The following is a 26,542-nucleotide window of genomic DNA, read 5'->3' on the forward strand; positions in this document are numbered from 1 at the left end:
CCTATTACAAAGGCGTTGCCACACCCTAGCAACCATTTACATTACCCTAGCAACCACATAAACACATGAATTTAACCATTTCTTACCTTTCCAGTGCTATTGCCCAGTTTAGTACCATTTTGTACCCCATCGATTTGCCACGCAAACCCCATTCACATTTCCTTTAGGAAATGTACAATTCTAGTGTTACTATTACTGTTCACTTTTTCAATCCTTCGGCGCGCAACTCCGGCCGCATTTTTTGCCCTAGACTGATGAGTGAGGTGTCAAATTGGCCGGCCTGTTGAGGAGAGGTGTGCTATGATTTTTCAAAGAGGGTGGGGGTACACTGCCCCCATGAGGGGCAACAAAGTAACCCCCCAAATCCCCATAGACTTAACATGGACACAAAATGGCTGACATTGATATGTAGATTAGAGAGTCGTAGAAGCTTGGGAGTGGGCTCATTTTACTCCGCCTATCGAGTCGGTATTAGGTAGTGACATAACAAGGTTGTAGACACTCCCTAGCAACCACTTTAGGCCCCCTAACAACCATATAACAACATAAACAAGCCATATTTTAGCACAGGAATATCGTAGAAAGACAGGATTTGGGTTCTATTGATGCAGTTTGATCAAATCTCTATCGTCTTCACCTATTACAAAGGCGTTGCCACACCCTAGCAACCATTTACATTACCCTAGCAACCACATAAACACATGTATTGAATCATTTCTCTGCATTTATTGCTATTTTGCCCAGTTTAGTACCATTTTGTACCCCATCGATTTGCCACGCAAACCCCATTCACATTTCCTTTAGGAAATGTACAATTCTAGTGTTACTATTACTGTTCACTTTTTCAATCCTTCGGCGCGCAACTCCACCCGCATTTTTTGCCCTAGAATGATGAGTGAGGTGTCAAATCGACCGGCCTGTTGAGGAGAGGTGTGCTATGATTTTTCAAAGAGGGTGGGGGTACATTGCCCCCATAATGGGGCAAGAAAGTAACCCCCACAATCCCCATAGACTTAACATGGACACAAAATGGCTGACATTGATATCTAGATTAGAGAGTCATAGAAGCTTCAGAGTGGGCTCATTTTACTCCGCCGATCAAGTCAGTATTAAGTAGTGACATCACAAATTTGTAGACACTCCCTAGCAACCACTTGTACGCCCCTAACAACCATATAACAACATAAACAAGCCATATTTTAGCACAGGAATATCGTAGAAAGACAGGGTTTGGGTTCTTTTGATGCATGTTGATCAAATCTCTATTGTCTTCACCTACTACAAAGGCGTTGCCACACCCTAGCAACCATTTACATTACCCTAGCAACCACATAAACACATGAATTTAACCATTTCTCCGCATTTACTGCTATTTTGCCCAGTTTAGTACCATTTTGTACCCCATCGATTTGCCACGCAAACCCCATTCACATTTCCTTTAGGAAATGTACAATTCTAGTGTTACTATTACTGTTCACTTTTTCAATCCTTCGGCGCGCAACTCAGCCCGCATTTTTTGCCCTACAATGATGAGTGAGGTGTCAAATTGACTGGTCTGTTGAGGAGAGGTGTGCTATGATTTTTCAAAGAGGGTGGGGGTACACTGCCCCCATGAGGGGCAAGAAAGTAACCCCCAAAATCCCCATAGACTTAACATGGACACAAAATGGCTGACATTGATATCTAGATTAGAGAGTCGTAGAAGCTTGGGAGTGGGCTCATTTTACTCGGCCTATCAAGTCGGTATTAAGTAGTGACATAACAAATTTGTAGACACTCCCTAGCAACCACTTTAGGCCCCCTAACAACCATATAACAACATAAACAAGCCATATTTCAGCACAGGAATATCATAGAAAGAAAGGGTTTGGGTTCTTTTGATGCAGGCTGATCAAATCTCTATTGAGTTCACCCACTAAAACAGCGTTGCCAGAGCCTAGCAACCATGTACAATACCCTAGCAACCACATAAACACTTGAATTTAACCATTTCTCCACATTTCCTGCTATTTTGCCTAGTTTAGTACCATTTTGTACCCCATCGATTTGCCACGCAAACCCCATTCACATTTCCTTTAGGAAATGTACAATTCTAGTTAATGGGGTTTGCCATAGGCAAAGTCCATTCTTACTATTGTGGTTTATTATTCTTCTTCTTCCTTCTTCTTCTTCTTCCTTCTTCCGTCCTGTTTTTCGGCGCGTAACTAGTCCCGCAGCTTTCGTCCCAGACCCTTGAAAGTGGGCTCAAATCGTGCGGTCTTATCGGGAATGGTGTGCTATGACTTTTATAAGGGGTGGGGGGTTTTTTGGCCCCGCAGGGGCCAAAAAACCCCCCCCAAAATCCCATAGACTTAACATTGAGCCGAACTTTGACGAATCACAGCGCCTAGTGTGAATTTCATAGAAATATGGGATTCACAGCATCTGTAGGGGGTTGCAGCCTAAGTGAGAACATACCTCGCAAGGGGGTATAAGTTGCACCCCTGGGGCTCTTGGACGTCCCAAAGTGGTCCCCATTGACTTACATTGGCCCATTGACTCCCATTCATTTTCTAGACACTCGTAGATACTATTCCCGGAAATCGCCGTAGCGCCAACAGTGAATATCGTAGAGACATGGGATTCGCGACATCTCGAGAGGGTTATAGGAGGCTTCAAACCACACCCCAAAAGGCGGTAAATGTTGTACCCCTGGGGAGCTAGGACGTCCCAAAGTCTCCATTGACTTTACATGGAGCCGAACTTTGACGAATCACAGCGCCGAGTGTGAATTTCACAGAAATATGGGATTCACAACATCTGTAGGGGGTTGCAGCCTAAGTGAGAACATACCCTGAAAGGGGGTATAGGTTGTACCCCTGGGGTGCTAGGACGTCCCAAAAGGGTTCCCATTGACTTTACATTGCCCATTGACTCCCATTCATTACATTGACTCCCATTATAAATGTCATATGTCAATCACAGTACATAGTAGTGTCATACTGACTTGGAGGTGGGCTTATTTGACTCAAGCAACCAATCAGCATCTCATTATGATATTTGAGCTCACAAGCCACGCCCCCCCAAACCACTTAAAGACCCTTAATAAGAGCCCCATTGACTTAACATGGGGTGGGACGTCCCATTGCACATCCCATTGACTTCCATTATAAATGTCACACATCAATAACATTACATAGGAGTGTCATAGAGACATGGGGGTGGGCTCATTTGACTCAGGCAACCAATCAGCATCACTATATGATAATAAAGCTCACAAGCCACGCCCCCAAATTGGTCCCATAGACTTCTATTATAATAGGGCTGGATGCATATCTTTGCTTAGCAGTGTCCTATTGGCTTGGGGGATGGCTCATCTGACTCAGACAACCAATGAGCATCTCAATATGATAATGAAGCTCACAAGCCACGCCCCCAAACTGGTCCCATAGACTGCCATTATAACTGCCCTACATGCATATCTTTGCTTAGCAGTGTCCTGTTGACTTGGGGGTTGGTTCATCTGACTTAGACAGCCAACCACATTCAAGTTCACTTTGTAACCTCGCCCATAGCAACAAAAGAGAGTACCCTAGCAACCGTTCATCAACAGCTATATCTCAGCATCGGAACATCGTAGACACTTGGGGATTGGCTCGTTTGACTCATGCTAGCAAACGGAACTTCCTATATGCTACACATGCTAGCGGTGACTAGCTACATGCTAATATTGACTAGCCAAGTACTGAAACTTGCTAGAAATGCTCACTAAGTATAAATATTTCATCAGGCATGTATGTGAGGCTTGCCTAGTAACCACCCAGGGTACCCTAGCAACTGCTTAGCAACCACCCAAATTACCCTAGCAACCGCCTAGCAACCACCTAGCAACCGCCTAGTAACGCCTTAGTAAGGGCCTAGCGACCACTCAGGACACCCTAGCAACTGCCTAGCAATGCCTTAGCAACCACTTAGAATACCCTAGCAACCACCTAGCAACTCCTTAGCAACCGCCTAGCAACCACTTAGGACACCTTAGCAACCGCCTAGCAACACCTTAGCAACCACTCAGAACACCCTAGCAACCGCCTAGCAACACCTTAGCAACCACCTAGCAACCACTCAGAACACCCTAGCAACCGCCTAGCAACGCCTTAGCAACCACCTAGCAACCACTCAGGACACCCTAGCAACCGCCTAGCAACACCTTAGCAACCACCTAGCAACCACTCAGGACACCTTAGCAACCGCCTAGCAACACCTTAGCAACCATCTAGCAACCACTTAGAACACCCTAGCAACCGCCTAGCAACACCTTAGCAACCACCTAGCAACCACTTAGAACACCCTAGCAACCACCTAGCAACACCTTAGCAACCACCTAGCAACCACTCAGGACACCCTAGCAGCCACCTAGCAACCACTCAGGATACCCTAGCAACCGCCTAGCAACATCCTAGCAACCACCATTTCTTACCTTTCCAGTGCTATTGGCCAGTTTAGTACCATTTTGTACCCCATCGATTTGCCACGCAAACCCCATTCACATTTCCTTTAGGAAATGTACAATTCTAGTGTTACTATTACTGTTCACTTTTTCAAAACTTCGGCGCGCAACTCCGCCCGCATTTTTTGCCCTAGACTGATGAGTGAGGTGTCAAATCGACCGGCCTGTTGAGGAGAGGTGTGCTATGATTTTTCAAAGACGGTGGGGGTACACTGCCCCCATGAGGGGCAAGAAAGTAACCCCCAAAATCCCCATAGACTTAACATGGACACAAAATGGCTGACATTGATATCTAGATTAGAGAGTCGTAGAAGCTTGGGAGTGGGCTCGTTTTACTCCGCCTATCAAGTCGGTATTAAGTAGTGACATAACAAATTTGTAGACACTCCCTAGCAACCACTTTAGGCCCCCTAACAACCATATAACAACATAAACAAGCCATATTTTAGCACAGGAATATCGTAGAAAGACAGGGTTTGGGTTCTTTTGATGCAGGTTGATCAAATCTCTATTGTCTTCACCTATTACAAAGGCGTTGCCACACCCTAGCAACCATTTACATTACCCTAGCAACCACATAAACACATGAATTTGACCATTTCTTACCTTTCCAGTGCTATTGCCCAGTTTAGTACCATTTTGTACCCCATCGATTTGCCACGCAAACCCCATTCACATTTCCTTTAGGAAATGTACAATTCTAGTGTTACTATTACTGTTCACTTTTTCAAAACTTCGGCGCGCAACTCCGGCCGCATTTTTTGCCCTAGAATGATGAGTGAGGTGTCAAATCGACCGGCCTGTTGAGGAGAGGTGTGCTATGATTTTTCAAAGAGGGTGGGGGTACACTGCCCCCATGAGGGGCAAGAAAGTAACCCCCAAAATCCCCATAGACTTAACATGGACACAAAATGGCTGACATTGATATCTAGATTAGAGAGTCGTAGAAGCTTGGGAGTAGGCTCATTTTACTCGTCCTATCAAGTCGGTATTAAGTAGCGACATAACATATTTGTAAATGCCCCCTAGCAACCACTTTAGGCCCCCTAACAACCATATAACAACATAAACAAGCCATATTTTAGCACAGGAATATCGTAGAAAGACAGGGTTTGGCCTCTTTTGATGCAGGTTGATCAAATCTCTATTGTCTTCACCTATTACAAAGGCGTTGCCACACCCTAGCAACCATTTACATTACCCTAGCAACCACATAAACACATGAATTTGACCATTTCTTACCTTTCCAGTGCTATTGCCCAGTTTAGTACCATTTTGTACCCCATCGATTTGCCACGCAAACCCCATTCACATTTCCTTTAGGAAATGTACAATTCTAGTTAATGGGGTTTGCCATAGGCAAAGTCCATTCTTACTATTGTGGTTTATTATTCTTCTTCTTCCTTCTTCTTCTTCTTCCTTCTTCCGTCCTGTTTTTCGGCGCGTAACTAGTCCCGCAGCTTTCGTCCCAGACCCTTGAAAGTGGGCTCAAATCGTGCGGTCTTATCGGGAATGGTGTGCTATGACTTTTATAAGGGGTGGGGGGTTTTTTGGCCCCGCAGGGGCCAAAAAACCCCCCCCAAAATCCCATAGACTTAACATTGAGCCGAACTTTGACGAATCACAGCGCCTAGTGTGAATTTCATAGAAATATGGGATTCACAGCATCTGTAGGGGGTTGCAGCCTAAGTGAGAACATACCTCGCAAGGGGGTATAAGTTGCACCCCTGGGGCTCTAGGACGTCCCAAAGTGGTCCCCATTGACTTACATTGGCCCATTGACTCCCATTCATTTTCTAGACACTCGTAGATACTATTCCCGGAAATCGCCGTAGCGCCAACAGTGAATATCGTAGAGACATGGGATTCGCGACATCTCGAAAGGGTTATAGGAGGCTTCAAACAACACCCCGAAAGGCGGTAAATGTTGTACCCCTGGGGAGCTAGGACGTCCCAAAGTCTCCATTGACTTTACATGGAGCCGAACTTTAACCAATCACTGCGTCCATTGTGAATTTCATAGAAATATGGGATTCACAACATCTGTAGTGGGTTGCAGCCTAAGTGAGAACATACCCCGAAAGGGGGTATAGGCTGTTCCCCTGGGGTGCTAGGACGTCCCAAAGTGGTCCCCATTGACTTTACATTGGCCATTGACTTCCATTCATTACATTGACTCCCATTATAAATGTCATATGTCAATCACAGTACATAGCAGTGTCATACTGACTTGGGGGTGGGCTTATTTGACTCAGGCAACCAATCAGCATCTCATTATGATTTTGAAGCTCACAAGCCACGCCCCCCCAGACCATTTAAAGACCCCTCTAACTGCCCCATTGACTTAACATGGGGTGGGATGTCCCATTGCAGATCCCATTGACTTCCATTATTAAGGTCACACATCTATAACATTACATAGGAGTGTCATAGAGACATGGGGGTGGGCTCATTTGACTCAGGCAACCAATCAGCATCACCATATGATAATGAAGCTCACAAGCCACGCCCCCAAACTGGTCCCATAGACTGCCATTATAACTGGCCTACATGCATATCTTTGCTTAGCAGTGTCCTATTGGCTTGGGGGATGGCTCATCTGACTCAGACAACCAATGAGCATCTCAATATGATAATGAATCTCACAAGCCACGCCCCCAAATTGATCCCATAGACTGCCATTATAACTGGCCTACATGTATATCTTTGCTTGGCAGTGTCCTATTGACTTGGGGGTTGGCTCATTTGACTTAGGCAGCCAACCACTTTTTAAGTTCGCTCTGTAACCTTGCCCATAGCAACAAAACAGAGTACCCTAGCAACCATTTATCAACAGCTATATCTCAGCATCGGAACATCGTAGAGACTTGGGGATTGGCTCGTTACACTCATGCTAGCAAACGGAACTTCCTATATGCTACACATGCTAGCAGTTACTAGCTACATGCTAATATTGACTAGCCAAGTACTGTAACTTGCTAGAAATGCTTACTAAGTATAATTATTTCATCAGGCATGTATGTGAGGCTTGCCTAGTAACCACCCAGGGTACCCTAGCAACTGCCTAGCAACCACCCAAATTACCCTAGCAACCGCCTAGCAACCACCTAGCAACCGCCTAGTAACGCCTTAGTAAGGGCCTAGCGACCACTCAGGACACCCTAGCAACCGCCTAGCAACGACTTAGCAACCACTCAGAATACCCTAGCAACCACCTACCAACACCTTAGCAACCACCTAGCAACCACTTAGGACACCCTAGCAACCGCCTAGCAACACCTTAGCAACCACCTAGCAACCACTTAGGACACCCTAGCAACCGCCTAGCAACGCCTTAGCAACCACTTAGAATACCCTAGCAACCACCTAGCAACACCTTAGCAACCACCTAGCAACCACTTAGGACACCCTAGCAACCGCCTAGCAACACCTTAGCAACCACTTAGCAACCACTCAGAACACCCTAGCAACCACCTAGCAACCACTCAGGACACCCTAGCAACCGCCTAGCAACATCTTAGTAACCACCATTTCTTACCTTTCCAGTGCTATTGCCCAGTTTAGTACCATTTTGTACCCCATCGATTTGCCACGCAAACCCCATTCACATTTCCTTTAGGAAATGTACAATTCTAGTGTTACTATTACTGTTCACTTTTTCAAAACTTCGGCGCGCAACTCCGGCCGCATTTTTTGCCCTAGAATTATGAGTGAGGTGTCAAATCGACCGGCCTGTTGAGGAGAGGTGTGCTATGATTTTTCAAAGAGGGTGAGAGTACACTGCCCCCATGAGGGGCAAGAAAGTAACCCCCAAAATCCCCATAGACTTAACATGGACACAAAATGGCTGACGTTGATCTCTAGATTAGAGAGTCGTAGAAGCTTGGGAGTAGGCTTATTTTACTCGTCCTATCAAGTCGGTATTAAGTAGCGACATAACATATTTGTAAATGCCCCCTAGCAACCACTTTAGGCCCCCTAACAACCATATAACAACATAATCAAGCCTATTTTAGCACAGGAATATCATAGAAAGACAGGGTTTGGGTTCTTTTGATGCAGGTTGATCAAACCTCTATTGTCTTCACCTATTACAAAGGCGTTGCCACACCCTAGCAACCATTTACATTACCCTAGCAACCACATAAACACATGAATTTGACCATTTCTTACCTTTCCAGTGCTATTTTGCCCAGTTTAGTACCATTTTGTACCCCATCGATTTGCCACGCAAACCCCATTCACATTTCCTTTAGGAAATGTACAATTCTAGTTAATGGGGTTTGCCATAGGCAAAGTCCATTCTTACTATTGTGGTTTATTATTCTTCTTCTTCCTTCTTCTTCCGTACACTTTTTCGGCGCGTAACTAGTCCCGCAGCTTTCGTCCCAGACCCTTGAAAGTGGGCTCAAATCGTGCGGCTTTATCGGGAATGGTGTGCTATGACTTTTGTAAGGGGTGGGTGGTTTTGGGGCCCCGCAGGGGCCCCAAAACCACCCCCCAAAACGCATTGACTCAACATTACGCCCAACTTTGACACATTATAGCGCCAAGTGTGAAATTCATAGAAATATGGGATTCACAGCATCTGTAGAGGGTTGCAGCCTAAGTAAGAACATACCCCGCAAGGGGGTATAAGTTGTACCCCTGGGGCTCTAGGACGTCCCAAAGTTTTCCCATTGACTTACATGGGCCCCATTGACTCCCATTCATTTTTCTAGAACAGCACTAACGCCCCCGCGAAATGGGACGACCTTTAAAGCGTTATAGCGCCAAGTGTGAAATTCGTAGAAATATGGGATTCGCAACATCTGTAGGGGGTTGCAGCCTGTATGAGAACATACCCCAAAAAGGGGTATAAGTTGTACCCCTGGGGTGCTAGGACGTCCCAAAGGGGTCCCCATTGACTTTACATGGCCCATTGACTCCCATTCATTTCTTGACTCACATGTCAATCACAGTACATAGCAGTGTCATAGACTTAGGGGTTGGCTTATTTGACTTAGGCAACCAATCAGCATCTCTATATGATTTTGAAGCTCACAAGCCACGCCCCCCAAACCATTTATAAAGACCCTTAATAACTGCCCCATTGACTTAACATGGGGTGGGTCGTCCCATTGCACATCCCATTGACTTCCATTATAAATGTCACACATCAATAACATTACATAGGAGTGTCATAGAGAAATGGGGGTGGGCTCATTTGACTCAGGCAACCAATCAGCATCACTATATGATTATGAAGCTCACAAGCCACGCCCCCAAATGGGTCCCATAGACTTCTATTATAATAAGGCTAGATGCATATCTTTGCATAGCAGTGTCATACAGACTTAGGGGAAGGCTCATCTGACTCAGACAACCAATCAGCTTTTCAATATGATAATGAAGCTATTAAGCCACGCCCACAAATCAATTTAAATACCCTTAATAACTGTTCCATTTACTGCCATTTTAACTGGTCTACATGCATATCTTTGCATAACAGTGTCCTAAAGACTTAGGGGTTGGCTCATTGGACTCAGACAACCAATGAGCTTTTCAATATGATAATGAAGCTCACAAGCCACGCCCCCAAACTGGTCCCATAGACTGCCATTATAACTGGACTACATGCATATCTTTGCTTAGCAGTGTCCTTTTGACTTGGGGGTTGGCTCATTTGACTTGGACAGCCAACCACATTCAAGTTCACTCTGCAACCTCGCCCATAGCAACAAAACGGAGTACCCTAGCAACCGTTCATCAACAGCTATATCTCAGCCTCGGAACATCGTAGAGACTTGGGGATTGGCTCGTTTGACTCATGCTAGCAAACGGAACTTCCTATATGCTACACATGCTAGCAGTGACTAGCTACATGCTAATATTGACTAGCCATGTACTGTAACTTGCTAGAAATGCTTACTAAGTATAAATATTTCATCAGGCAAGTATGTGAGGCTTGCCTAGTAACCACCCAGGGTACCCTAGCAACTGCCTAGCAACCACCCAAATTACCCTAGCAACCGCCTAGCAACCACCTAGCAACCGCCTAGTAACGCCTTTGTAAGGGCCTAGCGACCACTCAGGACACCCTAGCAACCGCCTAGCAACGCCTTAGCAACCACTTAGAATACCCTAGCAACCACCTAGCAACAACTCAGGGCACCATAGCACTGTTGCTAGCATGATGCTAGCAACTCGATTAGCATGTTGATAGCATCATGCTAACACGATTAGCATCACGCTAGCTACATGCTAATCATGTTAGCATGATGCTAGCAACTCGATTAGCATGTTGTTAGCATGATGTTAACACGATTAGCATCATGCTAGCTACATGCTAATCATATTAGCATGATGCTAGCAAGTCGATTAGCATGTTGCTAGCATCATGCTAACACGATAAGCATCACGCTAGCTACATGCTAATCATGTTAGCATGATGCTAGCAACTCGATTAGCATGTTGTTAGCATGATGCTAACACGATTAGCATCATGCTAGCTACATGCTAATCATATTAGCATGATGCTAGCAAGTCGATTAGCATGTTGTTAGCATTATGCTAACATGATTAGCATCATGCTAGCTACATGCTAATCATATTAGCATGATGCTAGCTAGTCGATTAGCATGTTGCTAGCATGATGCTAACACGATTAGCATCATGCTAGCTACATGCTAATCATGTTAGCATCATGCTAGCATCTCGATTAGCATGTTGCTAGCGTGATGTTAACACAATTAGCATCATGCTAGCTGCATGCTAATCATGTTAGCACGATGCTAGCAACTCGATTAGCATGTTGTTCTATTGCCCAGTTTACTACCGTTTTGTACCCCATCGATTTGCCACGCAAACCCCATTCACATTTCCTTTAGGAAATGTACAATTCTAGTGTTACTATTACTGTTCACTTTTTCAAAACTTCGGCGCGCAACTCCGGCCGCATTTTTTGCCCTACAATGATGAGTGAGGTGTCAAATCGACCGGCCTGTTGAGGAGAGGTGTGCTATGATTTTTCAAAGAGGGTGGGGGTACACTGCCCCCATGAGGGGCAAGAAAGTAAACCCCAAAATCCCCATGGACTTAACATGGACACAAAATGGCTGACATTGATATCTAGATTAGAGAGTCGTAGAAGCTTGGGAGTGGGCTCATTTTACTCCGCCTATCAAGTCGGTATTAAGTAGTGACATAACAAATTTGTAGACACTCCCTAGCAACCACTTTAGGCCCCCTAACAACCATATAACAACATAAACAAGCTATATTTTAGCACAGGAATATCGTAGAAAGACAGGGTTTGGGTTCTTTTGATGCAGGCTGATCAAATCTCTATCGTCTTCACCTATTACAAAGGCGTTGCCACACCCTAGCAACCATTTACATTACCCTAGCAACCACATAAACACATGAATTTAACCATTTCTTACCTTTCCAGTGCTATTGCCCAGTTTAGTACCATTTTGTACCCCATCGATTTGCCACGCAAACCCCATTCACATTTCCTTTAGGAAATGTACAATTCTAGTTAATGGGGTTTGCCTTAGGCAAAGTCCATTCTTACTATTGTGGTTTATTATTCTTCTTCTTCTTCCTTCTTCCGTACCACTTTTCGGCGCGTAACTAGTCCCGCAGCTTTCGTCCCAGACCCTTCAAAGTGGGGTCAAATCGTGCGGTCTTATCGGGAATGGTGTGCTATGACTTTTATAAGGGGTGGGGGGTTTTTTGGCCCCGCAGGGGCCAAAAAACCCCCCCAAAAATCCCATAGACTTAACATTGAGCCGAATTTTGACGAATCACAGCGCCGAGTGTGAATTTCATAGAAATATGGGATTCACAGCATCTGTAGGGGGTTGCAGCCTAAGTGAGAACATACCTCGCAAAGGGGTATAAGTTGCACCCCTGGGGCTCTAGGACGTCCCAAAGTGCTCCCATTGACTTACATTGGCCCATTGACTCCCATTCATTTTCTAGACACTCGTAGATACTATTCCCGGAAATCGCCGTAGCGTCAACAGTGAAATTCGTAGAGACATGGGATTCGCAACATCTCGAGAGGGTTATAGGAGGCTTCAAACCACACCCCGAAAGGCAGTAAATGTTGTACCCCTGGGGAGCTAGGACGTCCCAAAGTCTCCATTGACTTTACATGGAGCCGAACTTTAACCAATCACTGCGTCCATTGTGAATTTCGTAGAAATATGGGATTCACAACATCTGTAGGGGGTTGCAGCCTAAGTGAGAACATACCCTGAAAGGGGGTATAGGTTGTACCCCTGGGGTGCTAGGACGTCCCAAAGTGGTCCCCATTGACTTTACATTGCCCATTGACTCCCATTCATTACATTGACTCCCATTATAAATGTCATATGTCAATCACAGTACATAGCAGTGTCATACTGACTTGGAGGTGGGCTTATTTGACTCAGGCAACCAATCAGCATCTCATTATGATATTTGAGCTCACAAGCCACGCCCCCCCAAACCACTTAAAGACCCTTAATAAGAGCCCCATTGACTTAACATGGGGTGGGACGTCCCATTGCACATCCCATTGACTTCCATTATATATGTCACACATCAATAACATTACATAGGAGTGTCATAGAGACATGGGGGTGGGCTCATTTGACTCAGGCAACCAATCAGCATCACTATATGATAATAAAGCTCACAAGCCACGCCCCCAAATTGGTCCCTTAGACTTCTATTATAATAGGGCTGGATGCATATCTTTGCTTAGCAGTGTCCTATTGGCTTGGGGGATGGCTCATCTGACTCAGACAACCAATGAGCATCTCAATATGATAATGAATCTCACAAGCCACGCCCCCAAATTGATCCCATAGACTGCTATTATAACTGGCCTACATGCATATCTTTGCTTGGCAGTGTCCTGTTGACTTGGGGGTTGGTTCATCTGACTTAGACAGCCAACCACATTCAAGTTCACTTTGTAACCTCGCCCATAGCAACAAAACAGAGTACCCTAGCAACCATTCATCAACAGCTATATCTCAGCATCGGAACATCGTAGAGACTTGGGGATTGGCTCGTTTGACTCATGCTAGCAAACGGAACTTCCTCTATGCTACACATGCTAGCAGTGACTAGCTACATGCTAATATTGACTAGCCAAGTACTGTAACTTGCTAGAAATGCTTACTAAGTATAAATATTTCATCAGGCATGTATGTGAGGCTTGCCTAGTAACCACCCAGGGTACCCTAGCAACTGCCTAGCAACCACCCAAATTACCCTAGCAACCGCCTAGCAACCACCTAGCAACCGCCTAGTAACACCTTAGTAAGGGCCTAGCGACCACTCAGGACACCCTAGCAACCGCCTAGCAACGCCTTAGCAACCACTCAGAACACCCTAGCAACCACCTAGCAACACCTTAGCAACCACCTAGCAACCACTCAGGACACCCTAGCAACCGCCTAGCAACACCTTAGCAACCACCTAGCAACCACTCAGAACACCCTAGCAACCGCCTAGCAACCACCTAGCAACCACTCAGAACACCCTAGCAACCACCTAGCAACACCTTAGCAACCACCTAGCAACCACTCAGGACACCCTAGCAACCACCTAGCAACACCTTAGCAACCACCTAGCAACCACTCAGGACACCCTAGCAACCGCCTAGCAACCACTTAGAATACCCTAGCAACCACCTAGCAACACCTTAGCAACCACCTAGCAACCACTTAGGACACCTTAGCAACCACCTAGCAACACCTTAGCAACCACCTAGCAACCACTCAGAACACCCTAGCAACCACCTAGCAACACCTTAGCAACCACCTAGCAACCACTCAGGACACCCTAGCAACCGCCTAGCAACACCTTAGCAACCACCTAGCAACCACTTAGGACACCTTAGCAACCGCCTAGCAACACCTTAGCAACCACTCAGAACACCCTAGCAACCATTCAGAACACCCTAGCTACCAAAACAAATACATTTCTCCGCATTTACGCATTTCTTGCTATTTTGGCCAGTTTGGTACCATTTTGTACCCCATCGATTTGCCACGCAAACCCCATTCACATTTCCTTTAGGAAATGTACAATTCTAGTGTTACTATTACTGTTCACTTTTTCAAAACTTCGGCGCGCAACTCCGGCCGCATTTTTTGCCCTAGAATGATGAGTGAGGTGTCAAATCGACCGGCCTGTTGAGGAGAGGTGTGCTATGATTTTTCAAAGAGGGTGGGGGTACACTGCCCCCATGAGGGGCAACAAAGTAACCCCCAAAATTCCCATAGACTTAACATGGACACAAAATGGCTGACATTGATATCTAGATTAGAGAGTCGTAGAAGCTTGGGAGTGGGCTCATTTTACTCCGCCTATCAAGTCGGTATTAAGTAGTGACATAACAAATTTGTAGACACTCCCTAGCAACCACTTTAGGCCCCCTAACAACCATATAACAACATAAACAAGCCATATTTTAGCACAGGAATATCGTAGAAAGACAGGGTTTGGGTTCTTTTGATGCAGGTTGATCAAATCTCTATAGTCTTCAGCTATTAAAATAGCGTTACCACACCCTGGCAACCATGTACATTACCCTAGCAACCACATAAACACATGAATTTAACAATTTCTCCACATTTACTGCTATTTTGCCCAGTTTAGTACCATTTTGTACCCCATCGATTTGCCACGCAAACCCCATTCACATTTCCTTTAGGAAATGTACAATTCTAGTGTTACTATTACTGTTCACTTTTTCAAAACTTCGGCGCGCAACTCCCCCCGCATTTTTTGTCCTAGAATGATGAGTGAGGTGTCAAATCGACCGGCCTGTTGAGGAGAGGTGTGCTATGATTTTTCAAAGAGGGTGGGGGTACACTGCCCCCATGAGGGGCAAGAAAGTAACCCCCGAAATCCCCATAGACTTAACATGGACACAAAATGGCTGACATTGATATCTAGATTAGAGAGTCGTAGAAGCTTGGGAGTGGGCTCATTTTACTCCGCCTATCAAGTCGGTATTAAGTAGTGACATAACAAATTTGTACACACTCCCTAGCAACCACTTTAGGCCCCCTAACAACCATATAACAACATAAACAAGCCATATTTTAGCACAGGAATATCGTAGAAAGACAGGATTTGGGTTCTATTGATGCAGGTTGATCAAATCTCTATTGTCTTCACCTATTACAAAGGCGTTGCCACACCCTAGCAACCATTTACATTACCCTAGCAACCGCATAAACACGTGAATTTAACCATTTCTCCACATTTACTGCTATTTTGCCCAGTTTAGTACCATTTTGTACCCCATCGATTTGCCACGCAAACCCCATTCACATTTCCTTTAGGAAATGTACAATTCTAGTGTTACTATTACTGTTCACTTTTTCAATCCTTCGGCGCGCAACTCCGGCCGCATTTTTTGCCCTAGACTGATGAGTGAGGTGTCAAATTGGCCGGCCTGTTGAGGAGAGGTGTGCTATGATTTTTCAAAGAGGGTGGGGGTACACTGCCCCCATGAGGGGCAACAAAGTAACCCCCCAAATCCCCATAGACTTAACATGGACACAAAATGGCTGACATTGATATGTAGATTAGAGAGTCGTAGAAGCTTGGGAGTGGGCTCATTTTACTCCGCCTATCGAGTCGGTATTAGGTAGTGACATAACAAGGTTGTAGACACTCCCTAGCAACCACTTTAGGCCCCCTAACAACCATATAACAACATAAACAAGCCATATTTTAGCACAGGAATATCGTAGAAAGACAGGATTTGGGTTCTATTGATGCAGTTTGATCAAATCTCTATCGTCTTCACCTATTACAAAGGCGTTGCCACACCCTAGCAACCATTTACATTACCCTAGCAACCACATAAACACATGTATTGAATCATTTCTCTGCATTTATTGCTATTTTGCCCAGTTTAGTACCATTTTGTACCCCATCGATTTGCCACGCAAACCCCATTCACATTTCCTTTAGGAAATGTACAATTCTAGTGTTACTATTACTGTTCACTTTTTCAATCCTTCGGCGCGCAACTCCACCCGCATTTTTTGCCCTAGAATGATGAGTGAGGTGTCAAATCGACCGGCCTGTTGAGGAGAGGTGTGCTATGATTTTTCAAAGAGGGTGGGGGTACATTGCCCCCATAATGGGGCAAGAAAGTAACCCCCACAATCCCCATAGACTTAACATGGACACAAAATGGCTGACATTGATATCTAGATTAGAGAGTCATAGAAGCTTCAGAGTGGGCTCATTTTACTCCGCCGATCAAGTCAGTATTAAGTAGTGACATCACAAATTTGTAGACACTCCCTAGCAACCACTTGTACGCCCCTAACAACCATATAACAACATAAACAAGCCATATTTTAGCACAGGAATATCGTAGAAAGACAGGGTTTGGGTTCTTTTGATGCATGTTGATCAAATCTCTATTGTCTTCACCTACTACAAAGGCGTTGCCACACCCTAGCAACCATTTACATTACCCTAGCAACCACATAAACACATGAATTTAACCATTTCTCCGCATTTACTGCTATTTTGCCCAGTTTAGTACCATTTTGTACCCCATCGATTTGCCACGCAAACCCCATTCACATTTCCTTTAGGAAATGTACAATTCTAGTTAATGGGGTTTGCCTTAGGCAAAGTCCATTCTTACTATTGTGGTTTATTATTCTGTCTTCTTCTTCTTCTTCTTCTTCTTCCGTACACTTTTTCGGCGCGTAACTAGTCCCGCAGCTTTCGTCCCAGACCCTTGAAAGTGGGCTCAAATCGTGCGGCTTTATCGGGAATGGTGTGCTATGACTTTTATAAGGGGTGGGTGGTTTTGGGGCCCCGCAGGGGCCCCAAAACCACCCCCCAAAACGCATTGACTCAACATTACGCCCAACTTTGACAGATTATAGCGCCAAGTGTGAAATTCATAGAAATATGGGATTCACAGCATCTGTAGGGGGTTGCAGCCTAAGTGAGAACATACCCCGCAAGGGGGTATAAGTTGCACCCCTGGGGCTCTAGGACGTCCCAAAGTGCTCCCATTGACTTACATTGGCCCATTGACTCCCATTCATTTTTCTAGAAGAGCACTAAACGCGCCGCGAAATGGGACGACCTTTAAAGCGTTATAGCGCCAAGTGTGAAATTCGTAGAAATATGGGATTCGCAACATCTGTAGGGGGTTGCAGCCTGTATGAGAACATACCCCAAAAAGGGGTATAAGTTGTACCCCTGGGGTGCTAGGACGTCCCAAAGGGGTCCCCATTGACTTTACATGGCCCATTGACTCCCATTCATTTCTTGACTCACATGTCAATCACATTACATAGCAGTGTCATACAGACTTGGGGGTTGGCTTACTTAACTGAGGCAACCAATCAGCATCTCAATATGATTTTGAAGCTCACAAGCCACGCCCCCCCAAACCATTTAAAGACCCCTAATAAGTGCCCCATTGACTTAACATGGGGTGGGATGTCCCATTGCAGATCCCATTGACTTCCATTATAAAGGTCACACATCTATAACATTACATAGGAGTGTCATAGAGACACGGGGGTGGGCTCATTTGACTCAGACAACCAATCAGCATCTCAGTATGATAATGAAGCTCACAAGCCACGCCCCCAAACTGGTCCCATAGACTGCCATTATAAGTGGCCTACAAGCATATCTTTGCTTAGCAGTGTCCTATTGGCTTGGGGGATGGCTCATCTGACTCAGACAACCAATGAGCATCTCAATATGATAATGAATCTCACAAGCCACGCCCCCAAATTGATCCAATAGACTGCCATTATAACTGGCCTACATGTATATCTTTGCTTGGCAGTGTCCTATTGACTTGGGGGTTGGCTCATTTGACTTGGACAGCCAACCACATTCAAGTTCACTCTGTAACCTCGCCCATAGCAACAAAACAGAGTACCCTAGCAACCATTCATCAACAGCTATATCTCGGCATCAGACCATCGTAGAGACTTGGGGATTGGCTCGTTTGACTCATGCTAGCAAACGGAACTTCCTATATGCTACACATGCTAGCAGTGACTAGCTACATGCTAATATTGACTAGCCAAGTACTGTAACTTGCTAGAAATGCTCACTAAGTATAAATATTTCATCAGGCATGTATGTGAGGCTTGCCTAGTAACCACCCAGGGTACCCTAGCAACTGCCTAGCAACCACCCAAATTACCCTAGCAACCGCCTAGCAACCACCTAGCAACCGCCTAGTAATGCCTTAGTAAGGGCCTAGTGACCACTCAGGACACCCTAGCAACGCCTTAGCAACCACTTAGAATACCCTAGCAACCACCTAGCAACACCTTAGCAACCACCTAGCAACCACTTAGGACACCTTAGCAACCGCCTAGCAACACCCTAGCAACCACCTAGCAACCACTCAGGACACCCTAGCAACCGCCTAGCAACACCTTAGCAACCACCTATCAACCACTTAGGACACCTTAGCAACCACCTAGCAACAACTTAGCAACCACCTAGCAACCACTCAGGACACCCTAGCAACCACCTAGCAACACCTTAGCAACCACCTAGCAACCAGTCAGGACACCCTAGCAACCGCCTAGCAACGCCTTAGCAACCACTTAGAATACCCTAGCAACCACCTAGCAACACCTTAGCAACCACCTAGCAACCACTTAGGACACCTTAGCAACCGCCTAGCAACACCTTAGCAACCACCTAGCAACCACTTAGAACACCCTAGCAACCGCCTAGCAACACCTTAGCAACCGCCTAGCAACCACTTAGAACACCCTAGCAACCGCCTAGCAACACCTTAGCAACCGCCTAGCAACCACTTAGAACACCCTAGCAACCGCCTAGCAACACCTTAGCAACCACCTAGCAACCAATCAGAACAGCCTAGCAACCGCCTAGCAACACCTTAGCAACCACTCAGGATACCCTAGCAATCGCCTAGCAACACCTTAGCAACCACCTAGCAACCACTCAGGACACCCTAGCAACCACCTGGCAACACCTTAGCAACCACCTAGCAACACCTTAGCAACCACCTAGCAACCACTTAGGACACCTTAGCAACCGCCTAGCAACACCTTAGCAACCGCCTAGCAACACCTTAGCAACCACCTAGCAACCACTCAGAACATCCTAGCAACCGCCTAGCAACACCTTAGCAACCACCTAGCGACCACTCAGGACACCCTAGCAACCGCCTAGCAACGCCTTAGCAACCACTCAGGACACCCTAGCAACCGCCTAGCAACATCTTAGCAACCACCATTTCTTACCTTTCCAGTGCTATTGCCCAGTTTAGTACCATTTTGTACCCCATCGATTTGCCACGCAAACCCCATTCACATTTCCTTTAGGAAATGTACAATTCTAGTGTTACTATTACTGTTCACTTTTTCAATCCTTCGGCGCGCAACTCAGCCCGCATTTTTTGCCCTACAATGATGAGTGAGGTGTCAAATTGACTGGTCTGTTGAGGAGAGGTGTGCTATGATTTTTCAAAGAGGGTGGGGGTACACTGCCCCCATGAGGGGCAAGAAAGTAACCCCCAAAATCCCCATAGACTTAACATGGACACAAAATGGCTGACATTGATATCTAGATTAGAGAGTCGTAGAAGCTTGGGAGTGGGCTCATTTTACTCGGCCTATCAAGTCGGTATTAAGTAGTGACATAACAAATTTGTAGACACTCCCTAGCAACCACTTTAGGCCCCCTAACAACCATATAACAACATAAACAAGCCATATTTCAGCACAGGAATATCATAGAAAGAAAGGGTTTGGGTTCTTTTGATGCAGGCTGATCAAATCTCTATTGAGTTCACCCACTAAAACAGCGTTGCCAGAGCCTAGCAACCATGTACAATACCCTAGCAACCACATAAACACTTGAATTTAACCATTTCTCCACATTTCCTGCTATTTTGCCTAGTTTAGTACCATTTTGTACCCCATCGATTTGCCACGCAAACCCCATTCACATTTCCTTTAGGAAATGTACAATTCTAGTGTTACTATTACTGTTCACTTTTTCAAAACTTCGGCGCGCAACTCCGGCCGCATTTTTTGCCCTAGAATGATGAGTGAGGTGTCAAATCGACCGGCCTGTTGAGGAGAGGTGTGCTATGATTTTTCAAAGAGGGTGGGGGTACACTGCCCCCATGAGGGGCAAGAAAGTAACCCCCAAAATCCCCATAGACTTAACATGGACACAAAATGGCTGACATTGATATCTAGATTAGAGAGTCGTAGAAGCTTGGGAGTAGGCTCATTTTACTCGTCCTATCAAGTCGGTATTAAGTAGCGACATAACATATTTGTAAATGCCCCCTAGCAACCACTTTAGGCCCCCTAACAACCATATAACAACATAAACAAGCCATATTTTAGCACAGGAATATCGTAGAAAGACAGGGTTTGGCCTCTTTTGATGCAGGTTGATCAAATCTCTATTGTCTTCACCTATTACAAAGGCGTTGCCACACCCTAGCAACCATTTACATTACCCTAGCAACCACATAAACACATGAATTTGACCATTTCTTACCTTTCCAGTGCTATTGCCCAGTTTAGTACCATTTTGTACCCCATCGATTTGCCACGCAAACCCCATTCACATTTCCTTTAGGAAATGTACAATTCTAGTTAATGGGGTTTGCCATAGGCAAAGTCCATTCTTACTATTGTGGTTTATTATTCTTCTTCTTCCTTCTTCTTCTTCTTCCTTCTTCCGTCCTGTTTTTCGGCGCGTAACTAGTCCCGCAGCTTTCGTCCCAGACCCTTGAAAGTGGGCTCAAATCGTGCGGTCTTATCGGGAATGGTGTGCTATGACTTTTATAAGGGGTGGGGGGTTTTTTGGCCCCGCAGGGGCCAAAAAACCCCCCCCAAAATCCCATAGACTTAACATTGAGCCGAACTTTGACGAATCACAGCGCCTAGTGTGAATTTCATAGAAATATGGGATTCACAGCATCTGTAGGGGGTTGCAGCCTAAGTGAGAACATACCTCGCAAGGGGGTATAAGTTGCACCCCTGGGGCTCTAGGACGTCCCAAAGTGGTCCCCATTGACTTACATTGGCCCATTGACTCCCATTCATTTTCTAGACACTCGTAGATACTATTCCCGGAAATCGCCGTAGCGCCAACAGTGAATATCGTAGAGACATGGGATTCGCGACATCTCGAAAGGGTTATAGGAGGCTTCAAACAACACCCCGAAAGGCGGTAAATGTTGTACCCCTGGGGAGCTAGGACGTCCCAAAGTCTCCATTGACTTTACATGGAGCCGAACTTTAACCAATCACTGCGTCCATTGTGAATTTCATAGAAATATGGGATTCACAACATCTGTAGTGGGTTGCAGCCTAAGTGAGAACATACCCCGAAAGGGGGTATAGGCTGTTCCCCTGGGGTGCTAGGACGTCCCAAAGTGGTCCCCATTGACTTTACATTGGCCATTGACTTCCATTCATTACATTGACTCCCATTATAAATGTCATATGTCAATCACAGTACATAGCAGTGTCATACTGACTTGGGGGTGGGCTTATTTGACTCAGGCAACCAATCAGCATCTCATTATGATTTTGAAGCTCACAAGCCACGCCCCCCCAGACCATTTAAAGACCCCTCTAACTGCCCCATTGACTTAACATGGGGTGGGATGTCCCATTGCAGATCCCATTGACTTCCATTATTAAGGTCACACATCTATAACATTACATAGGAGTGTCATAGAGACATGGGGGTGGGCTCATTTGACTCAGGCAACCAATCAGCATCACCATATGATAATGAAGCTCACAAGCCACGCCCCCAAACTGGTCCCATAGACTGCCATTATAACTGGCCTACATGCATATCTTTGCTTAGCAGTGTCCTATTGGCTTGGGGGATGGCTCATCTGACTCAGACAACCAATGAGCATCTCAATATGATAATGAATCTCACAAGCCACGCCCCCAAATTGATCCCATAGACTGCCATTATAACTGGCCTACATGTATATCTTTGCTTGGCAGTGTCCTATTGACTTGGGGGTTGGCTCATTTGACTTAGGCAGCCAACCACTTTTTAAGTTCGCTCTGTAACCTTGCCCATAGCAACAAAACAGAGTACCCTAGCAACCATTTATCAACAGCTATATCTCAGCATCGGAACATCGTAGAGACTTGGGGATTGGCTCGTTACACTCATGCTAGCAAACGGAACTTCCTATATGCTACACATGCTAGCAGTTACTAGCTACATGCTAATATTGACTAGCCAAGTACTGTAACTTGCTAGAAATGCTTACTAAGTATAATTATTTCATCAGGCATGTATGTGAGGCTTGCCTAGTAACCACCCAGGGTACCCTAGCAACTGCCTAGCAACCACCCAAATTACCCTAGCAACCGCCTAGCAACCACCTAGCAACCGCCTAGTAACGCCTTAGTAAGGGCCTAGCGACCACTCAGGACACCCTAGCAACCGCCTAGCAACGACTTAGCAACCACTCAGAATACCCTAGCAACCACCTACCAACACCTTAGCAACCACCTAGCAACCACTTAGGACACCCTAGCAACCGCCTAGCAACACCTTAGCAACCACCTAGCAACCACTTAGGACACCCTAGCAACCGCCTAGCAACGCCTTAGCAACCACTTAGAATACCCTAGCAACCACCTAGCAACACCTTAGCAACCACCTAGCAACCACTTAGGACACCCTAGCAACCGCCTAGCAACACCTTAGCAACCACTTAGCAACCACTCAGAACACCCTAGCAACCACCTAGCAACCACTCAGGACACCCTAGCAACCGCCTAGCAACATCTTAGTAACCACCATTTCTTACCTTTCCAGTGCTATTGCCCAGTTTAGTACCATTTTGTACCCCATCGATTTGCCACGCAAACCCCATTCACATTTCCTTTAGGAAATGTACAATTCTAGTGTTACTATTACTGTTCACTTTTTCAAAACTTCGGCGCGCAACTCCGGCCGCATTTTTTGCCCTAGAATTATGAGTGAGGTGTCAAATCGACCGGCCTGTTGAGGAGAGGTGTGCTATGATTTTTCAAAGAGGGTGAGAGTACACTGCCCCCATGAGGGGCAAGAAAGTAACCCCCAAAATCCCCATAGACTTAACATGGACACAAAATGGCTGACGTTGATCTCTAGATTAGAGAGTCGTAGAAGCTTGGGAGTAGGCTTATTTTACTCGTCCTATCAAGTCGGTATTAAGTAGCGACATAACATATTTGTAAATGCCCCCTAGCAACCACTTTAGGCCCCCTAACAACCATATAACAACATAATCAAGCCTATTTTAGCACAGGAATATCATAGAAAGACAGGGTTTGGGTTCTTTTGATGCAGGTTGATCAAACCTCTATTGTCTTCACCTATTACAAAGGCGTTGCCACACCCTAGCAACCATTTACATTACCCTAGCAACCACATAAACACATGAATTTGACCATTTCTTACCTTTCCAGTGCTATTTTGCCCAGTTTAGTACCATTTTGTACCCCATCGATTTGCCACGCAAACCCCATTCACATTTCCTTTAGGAAATGTACAATTCTAGTTAATGGGGTTTGCCATAGGCAAAGTCCATTCTTACTATTGTGGTTTATTATTCTTCTTCTTCCTTCTTCTTCCGTACACTTTTTCGGCGCGTAACTAGTCCCGCAGCTTTCGTCCCAGACCCTTGAAAGTGGGCTCAAATCGTGCGGCTTTATCGGGAATGGTGTGCTATGACTTTTGTAAGGGGTGGGTGGTTTTGGGGCCCCGCAGGGGCCCCAAAACCACCCCCCAAAACGCATTGACTCAACATTACGCCCAACTTTGACACATTATAGCGCCAAGTGTGAAATTCATAGAAATATGGGATTCACAGCATCTGTAGAGGGTTGCAGCCTAAGTAAGAACATACCCCGCAAGGGGGTATAAGTTGTACCCCTGGGGCTCTAGGACGTCCCAAAGTTTTCCCATTGACTTACATGGGCCCCATTGACTCCCATTCATTTTTCTAGAACAGCACTAACGCCCCCGCGAAATGGGACGACCTTTAAAGCGTTATAGCGCCAAGTGTGAAATTCGTAGAAATATGGGATTCGCAACATCTGTAGGGGGTTGCAGCCTGTATGAGAACATACCCCAAAAAGGGGTATAAGTTGTACCCCTGGGGTGCTAGGACGTCCCAAAGGGGTCCCCATTGACTTTACATGGCCCATTGACTCCCATTCATTTCTTGACTCACATGTCAATCACAGTACATAGCAGTGTCATAGACTTAGGGGTTGGCTTATTTGACTTAGGCAACCAATCAGCATCTCTATATGATTTTGAAGCTCACAAGCCACGCCCCCCAAACCATTTATAAAGACCCTTAATAACTGCCCCATTGACTTAACATGGGGTGGGTCGTCCCATTGCACATCCCATTGACTTCCATTATAAATGTCACACATCAATAACATTACATAGGAGTGTCATAGAGAAATGGGGGTGGGCTCATTTGACTCAGGCAACCAATCAGCATCACTATATGATTATGAAGCTCACAAGCCACGCCCCCAAATGGGTCCCATAGACTTCTATTATAATAAGGCTAGATGCATATCTTTGCATAGCAGTGTCATACAGACTTAGGGGAAGGCTCATCTGACTCAGACAACCAATCAGCTTTTCAATATGATAATGAAGCTATTAAGCCACGCCCACAAATCAATTTAAATACCCTTAATAACTGTTCCATTTACTGCCATTTTAACTGGTCTACATGCATATCTTTGCATAACAGTGTCCTAAAGACTTAGGGGTTGGCTCATTGGACTCAGACAACCAATGAGCTTTTCAATATGATAATGAAGCTCACAAGCCACGCCCCCAAACTGGTCCCATAGACTGCCATTATAACTGGACTACATGCATATCTTTGCTTAGCAGTGTCCTTTTGACTTGGGGGTTGGCTCATTTGACTTGGACAGCCAACCACATTCAAGTTCACTCTGCAACCTCGCCCATAGCAACAAAACGGAGTACCCTAGCAACCGTTCATCAACAGCTATATCTCAGCCTCGGAACATCGTAGAGACTTGGGGATTGGCTCGTTTGACTCATGCTAGCAAACGGAACTTCCTATATGCTACACATGCTAGCAGTGACTAGCTACATGCTAATATTGACTAGCCATGTACTGTAACTTGCTAGAAATGCTTACTAAGTATAAATATTTCATCAGGCAAGTATGTGAGGCTTGCCTAGTAACCACCCAGGGTACCCTAGCAACTGCCTAGCAACCACCCAAATTACCCTAGCAACCGCCTAGCAACCACCTAGCAACCGCCTAGTAACGCCTTTGTAAGGGCCTAGCGACCACTCAGGACACCCTAGCAACCGCCTAGCAACGCCTTAGCAACCACTTAGAATACCCTAGCAACCACCTAGCAACAACTCAGGGCACCATAGCACTGTTGCTAGCATGATGCTAGCAACTCGATTAGCATGTTGATAGCATCATGCTAACACGATTAGCATCACGCTAGCTACATGCTAATCATGTTAGCATGATGCTAGCAACTCGATTAGCATGTTGTTAGCATGATGTTAACACGATTAGCATCATGCTAGCTACATGCTAATCATATTAGCATGATGCTAGCAAGTCGATTAGCATGTTGCTAGCATCATGCTAACACGATAAGCATCACGCTAGCTACATGCTAATCATGTTAGCATGATGCTAGCAACTCGATTAGCATGTTGTTAGCATGATGCTAACACGATTAGCATCATGCTAGCTACATGCTAATCATATTAGCATGATGCTAGCAAGTCGATTAGCATGTTGTTAGCATTATGCTAACATGATTAGCATCATGCTAGCTACATGCTAATCATATTAGCATGATGCTAGCTAGTCGATTAGCATGTTGCTAGCATGATGCTAACACGATTAGCATCATGCTAGCTACATGCTAATCATGTTAGCATCATGCTAGCATCTCGATTAGCATGTTGCTAGCGTGATGTTAACACAATTAGCATCATGCT

General features: G+C 45.4%; 1 long non-coding RNA gene across 2 annotated transcripts; it reads right to left on the reverse strand.

The window, feature by feature from the left end:
• Positions 1 to 2,174: 2,174 nt before the first annotated feature.
• On the reverse strand, positions 2,175 to 10,603 carry LOC147841593 (uncharacterized). 2 transcript variants are annotated; one of them, XR_015944924.1, is made up of 5 exons: positions 10,557 to 10,603; positions 10,490 to 10,523; positions 7,594 to 7,949; positions 4,219 to 4,413; positions 2,175 to 4,046 (listed from the first exon to the last, which is right to left on the reverse strand). It is a non-coding gene; the product is annotated as an uncharacterized LOC147841593 (long non-coding RNA). The 2 variants fall into 2 exon arrangements; XR_015504739.1 differs by lacking the exons at positions 10,490 to 10,523; positions 10,557 to 10,603 and having other exon boundaries at positions 4,219 to 4,451; positions 7,519 to 7,680.
• Positions 10,604 to 26,542: the final 15,939 nt, after the last annotated feature.

The sequence above is a fragment of the Danio rerio genome, chromosome 12 (genome assembly GCF_052040795.2).
Source record: "Danio rerio strain M-AB ecotype USA chromosome 12, GRCz13ab, whole genome shotgun sequence".
In the NCBI taxonomy this organism is placed as follows: domain Eukaryota; kingdom Metazoa; phylum Chordata; class Actinopteri; order Cypriniformes; family Danionidae; genus Danio; species Danio rerio.